Source organism: Prionailurus viverrinus, chromosome F1 (assembly GCF_022837055.1).
Source record: "Prionailurus viverrinus isolate Anna chromosome F1, UM_Priviv_1.0, whole genome shotgun sequence".
NCBI classification, from domain to species: Eukaryota; Metazoa; Chordata; class Mammalia; order Carnivora; family Felidae; genus Prionailurus; species Prionailurus viverrinus.
In genome coordinates this window covers 50,558,854-50,564,072 of record NC_062577.1, presented here as the reverse complement: position 1 = coordinate 50,564,072, position 5,219 = coordinate 50,558,854, and the positions used below count along the sequence as shown (strand labels likewise).

Here is a 5,219-nt window from a genome sequence, read left to right as displayed (position 1 = left end):
TCATGTTTCCTTCAGTATGGTATCCTCAATTCTCGGATCAGAATTTCTTGCTAGGTAGGAGGTGCTGGACTACTGTTCATAAGGGGGAAAAAAATGAATGAATGTGAAAATCAAAGTAAGGAATTAATTCTATTTAGATGGTGCGACGTGTGTGTGTGTTGTGTGTGTGTGTGTGTGTGTGTGTGAAAGATAGAAAGAGAGAGAAAGAGAGAATGAGGAAAAGAATGAAATACTCACACTGTTAGCAGTAGTTTCCTCCAGTGACATGAATTATACTTCCCTGGAAAAATAACAAAAGCCTGACTTTTCCCTTCATTAATGGAGAGAAACTTAGACACATTCTTTCCTTTAATTCTTTCTTGAATCTGTTTGTTGAGGTGGGTTGTGAAGATGTTCATAAAAAACACATTTGAATTTGATAGTCAGCAGTAGGTAGGTGTTTAAATAATATTTCCAGTAAGAGAAGAGAATCCTCTTTAAGAAAGACATATTTGCAAATTCTCCCTCTGGTTTCACACTCCATACTGTTCTCGGGTAACATAAGTTCATGCCATTCATTTTCAATAACAAGGTGTATATGAAAAAAATAAAAGATTCATGGGTTAAAGCATCTGTACTGTCAGCTCTTTTCTTCATATAGTCTCCCCACTTCTCTTTATCTTACTTTTTCTCTCCTTCTGCTTCTAGTCATTAGGACATTTGCTTGTATATCCATCTCTCTTATTTGCTGAGAAAAAAGAAAAACCATGGATGTATAAACTCTCTAAAAATATTCGTATGTTTTATATTTTACAGGAACGAATACCAACAACTTAAAAAATCATAATGGCTTCAAGAGCATGACATTGAACATTAGCAAAGAAGTTTAAAAATAATTTCAGTTTTTTTTTACCTGATGCTGCTAGACAAGTCCAATCTGTTCTATTTATTGTCTACATAACTTCTTGAAGAGGAAAAATGAAATCCTGCTTAAAGAGATTTATGCAGTTAGCTGTGTATATGATATAATACAATGGGAGGTACCCAAACAGCTTTTCAGGAAAGTGTTCTTTTAAATGGTTGGAAATACCCTTGTTCTCAATTTCCATATTATGCCTTTAAAGCTTAACCCTTTATTCCTCAAAATAAACCATGGGGTTTAACTTCAAAGTCTCCATTCATATGATTCAATCAATGAAGGGATTGCCTACGATTACATTTTAAAACTTGTGACTTTATTGCACATCCCTGGAACATGTGGCTTTGGTTTCCTCTCTTCTATTGTTTGCTAATAGCCAATGGGTTTTCAAAATTCAGAGTAAGGTACTCACCGTCTTGTTATGTTGACTTAAGACATATCGTGGGTCAATCCCAATTAAAAACAAATGGCAACAAATCAAAACCAGAAAAAGGAGGAAGAAGAAGAGAAGAAAGGAAGAGAAGGAGGAGGGGGACAGGAGGAGGAGGAAGAAATCCTTAGAAATGTATCTTTAAGTGAGTTCTCTTATCTTCAAAATTTTAGTCACCTGTAAAGGCTTGATATAAGTGCCATCTAAAATTGCATTGGTTTTCAAACTGCACCTCAAAAGAAGCAGAGGTTCTCGGATATTCACATTGGATGAGATATTCTCAATATTTTATTATAAAACCTTTCAAACTAAACAAAATTCCAATTAAAGTAGAGGCAAGGAGCACTTGATATTACTTTTCTTGAATTGATAAAATTTTATCAGGAAGGGGTTAAATCTTTATAATTAATCAGAAAAATAATAAGTATCTGACAATTCTGAGATTAGATTTCTGCTATTATATTTTTTTGGAAAGAAAACTATAAAAAGTATTTAATGATTCTTTCAGTCTTACTTTTCCCAGTGATACATTTCCAAAATGTCTGCTATCTTGATTGATATATGTGACCTTGCCATCTAAGTAGCCAATTAGAAGGGGCACTTCTGGTATGGCCGTTAGAAGTCTACAGACTCTATACTAAAATGGCATTTAGGTTACCCATTAAAAAGAGCTTTAAAAGCCAAAAAAAATGTTTCCAGTAAATCTCTCTTAAGCTCCTCTACAGGCAGTTTTCTAAGCTGGGTCTTTTGGCCCAGAGTAGGGATGAAATTCTTTAGTTCTTTCAACCTTTCTGACTGCTTGTCAATCAGGATATAATATCCCTAAGTTTAAAACACAAAATCCACATTTTGAATTTGTGAAAAGGGTGGTTAATCCTATTTCAAAGAACATAATACAAATTAAATAGTGGGAGATCAATTCATCTGCAGGACTATCACTTCTTAAAAACATAAACAGGAAAGTTATTTGAAATTTTAAGTATCATCATTCTAACATTCAGATGTGGCTAATGAGATACCTTGAGTTAATTGTGTATTAAATAGTTTAAGATACTAACAGTGTCATGTTGGAGACAAATAGAAAAAATGTGCATCCCTTTATTCACTTATCCAAGTATCTTCTCATATTTCGAACCAAGTGGTAAACAATAAAGCGTTACAATAAAAAAATATATACCCTATATAAACCCCATGGTTGCCCCATCTGTTTGCATGTCACTGTCAACTCGCATGAATCTACCTAGTGGAGGGCCTGGGGGACAAGGAAGATGCAATGGCTCTGGGGCCAGGACGAGTCGAAATGACTGTTCCTACTGTCCAGTAATGCAGGGTCAGAAAACAAACTACAACGGACTATATTTAAAATTTCAACATTTTTGTTCCTCTGGGATTTTTTTCATTATTTTGATTTTTTAGATATTTATCTTGATTACCACGTTTTCTGGAAAAAATTCCCTTCTTTCATTCTTAATGTGTATTTATTTATTTTGAAAGAGAGAGAGAGAGAGAGAGAGAGAGAGCAAGCAGGGAAGGGGCAGAGAGAGAGGAAGAGAATCCCAAGCAGGCTCCGTGCTGTCAGCGCAGAGCATGATGCGGGGCTCAAACTCAGGAACTGTGAGGTCATGACCTGAGCTGAAATCAAGAGTCAGACCCTTACCCAACTGAGCCACCCAGGTGCCCCATCCCTTCATTTCATTCTTCAGGTTCATGACTCATTCACATCACTGCAATCCCTGCCCTGAAGAACGCTAAAGCACAAGCAAAATTTGTACCCCTGGAAGAGTCGAAGGAATTAGATTAAACAGAGGAACTCTCAGACAACAAGAGAAAATATTTGGGAGCTGACACTCATATCACTGTTGCTGGTACAACGAGGCTATCTTCTCACTGCTGATTTTTTTTTTTTTTTTTTTTTTTCTCTTCAACGTTTATTTATTTTTGGGACAGAGAGAGACAGAGCATGAACGGGGGAGGGGCAGAGAGAGAGGGAGACACAGAATCAGAAACAGGCTCCAGGCTCTGAGCCATCAGCCCAGAGCCCGACGCGGGGCTCGAACTCACAGACCGCGAGATCGTGACCTGGCTGAAGTCGGACGCTTAACCGACTGCGCCACCCAGGCGCCCCTCTCACTGCTGATTTAATCAGGAGAAATTCTAAAATGTTTGAGCAGAGGGAGGTCCAGGACTGCCATCAACTTATTAACCAATCCAAAAAGTCCTGAATTTCTACTTTGAGATTTCTGCCGCTGAATGGAACTTGGCTATAAAGAAACATTTCTGTACCATGAGATCCTACATTTAAGCATTTTCTAAAGTTAACTGATGAGAATTCTTAATCTCATCCTCTATGGATCCCCATGATAAAGGATTCAATTTAATCTTGCCTTAAGGACAGAGGCTGTGTTTAACTCTCTTTTCTCAAGTGGTAGAAATTAAAGCTTTAATCTCAATGCAGAACCAAATTAGCAGGGACATATCCCCAAATTTTGTCACTTACTCATCTCTGATAGTTCCCAAAGCTGCAGCCACTTGTCCTCTGAGTCATCTCACCGTGCCCTCTGGTATTGTGTATTCAAATCAACCTGCAAAGGGACAAAGGGAATGCTGCTCTCTTTTCCTCTGATAATGGATAATTGAGCCCACTATTATTTTATCACCAGCCCCTGCGATTTCCAAATAGTCTTAACAGGTTGCACTGTATAAAATCAAGCTAGGGAATGGTTCTTTTGGAAATTAGCATGTTCAATCAAAATCCAGCCGGCTTGCCTTTTTCAAAGGATCTGTTGTCATTTCAAATTCATGAACCACTTTAGCACTGTCTGTGACATCAATTGGCTTTTGAGCGATCAGTTCCTAGTATGTAGCAATATGTGTTCCGCTGAATGTTAGTAAAAGACAGTATCAGCCTTTGATGGCTTATCAAAGTGTTTTGATTTAGCTACCTTTCAGAATCATTTTTGTGGTTTGCTTTGGGGTTTTAGCCTAGGAAGATCCATTCATCTGAGAGAAATGGGGGAAATCCAGTAAGGCAGATCTCAGCGTTACAGCTTTTGTTCTGTCCCCCAAAGAGCAATTCTTTTCCTTAAGAGTTAAAGAGGCAATGTCTCAGTCAGTAGTATTCATATACCCTCCTTAACAGATCCAAGCTCTGCCATTACAATTCAACAGAAATTCTTCTTACACATATAGTCAAGAAATTAAAAAATAAGAACTTAAATTATGTAAACAGTGTCTTTTTCAATAACTTAGTTTATGAAAAATTTACCTAGGAAGGGAGGACCTCACTAACATCGATCAGTGCTTCTCAAACTTTAGACTGCTTAACAAATAACCAGACTTGCTTGTTAAAAATGCAGATTTCCCAGCCTCATCCTCAAAGACTTGGATTCTAATTTTGTAGACTAACAGTCAGCCTTGAAACATACCATTCCATCTGATTATGATGCAATTAGTCCAAGGATCTCAATCTGAAGAAAAAGCATGCATTTTGAGGTATATAATCACACACAGCACACAGAATCACACTGGGCCCTCAACAACTATTAGCTCCTTTGGTTTATTTCAATGCCCAGTTTTGTTACCTGAAAGGCAGCATGCTAAAATTAATACCTGCCAAATTCTAATTCGCAATTATACATTAAATTTAGTAAATTTTTCTCAGGAAAAATTTTTTTTTTTCCAAAGACTAAGTTTGAGTGGACTTTTCTTTGTGGTGATATTCGCCATACAGTCTTCAAGTTTATAATGAATGTCAAAGAGAAAATAAAATGCAAGTATTACAAAAAAAAAATTCCAGCAACTCTCTTTCTGGAATGTGTCTATTCCCTAGAGTAAGCAACACTTATAGTAGAAAATCAATTTCTATTCTCACAAAGATAAGTATAAATTGGG

At 36.8% G+C, this 5,219-nt stretch overlaps 1 long non-coding RNA gene across 1 annotated transcript; it reads right to left on the bottom strand.

Moving 5' to 3' along the window:
• Nucleotides 1-329: 329 nt before the first annotated feature.
• Nucleotides 330-4,684, bottom strand: LOC125155753 (uncharacterized). The gene is made up of 3 exons (XR_007148334.1): nucleotides 4,594-4,684; nucleotides 3,826-3,910; nucleotides 330-727 (listed from the first exon to the last, which is right to left on the bottom strand). It is a non-coding gene; the product is annotated as an uncharacterized LOC125155753 (long non-coding RNA).
• Between the last annotated feature and the right edge of the window lie 535 nt (nucleotides 4,685-5,219).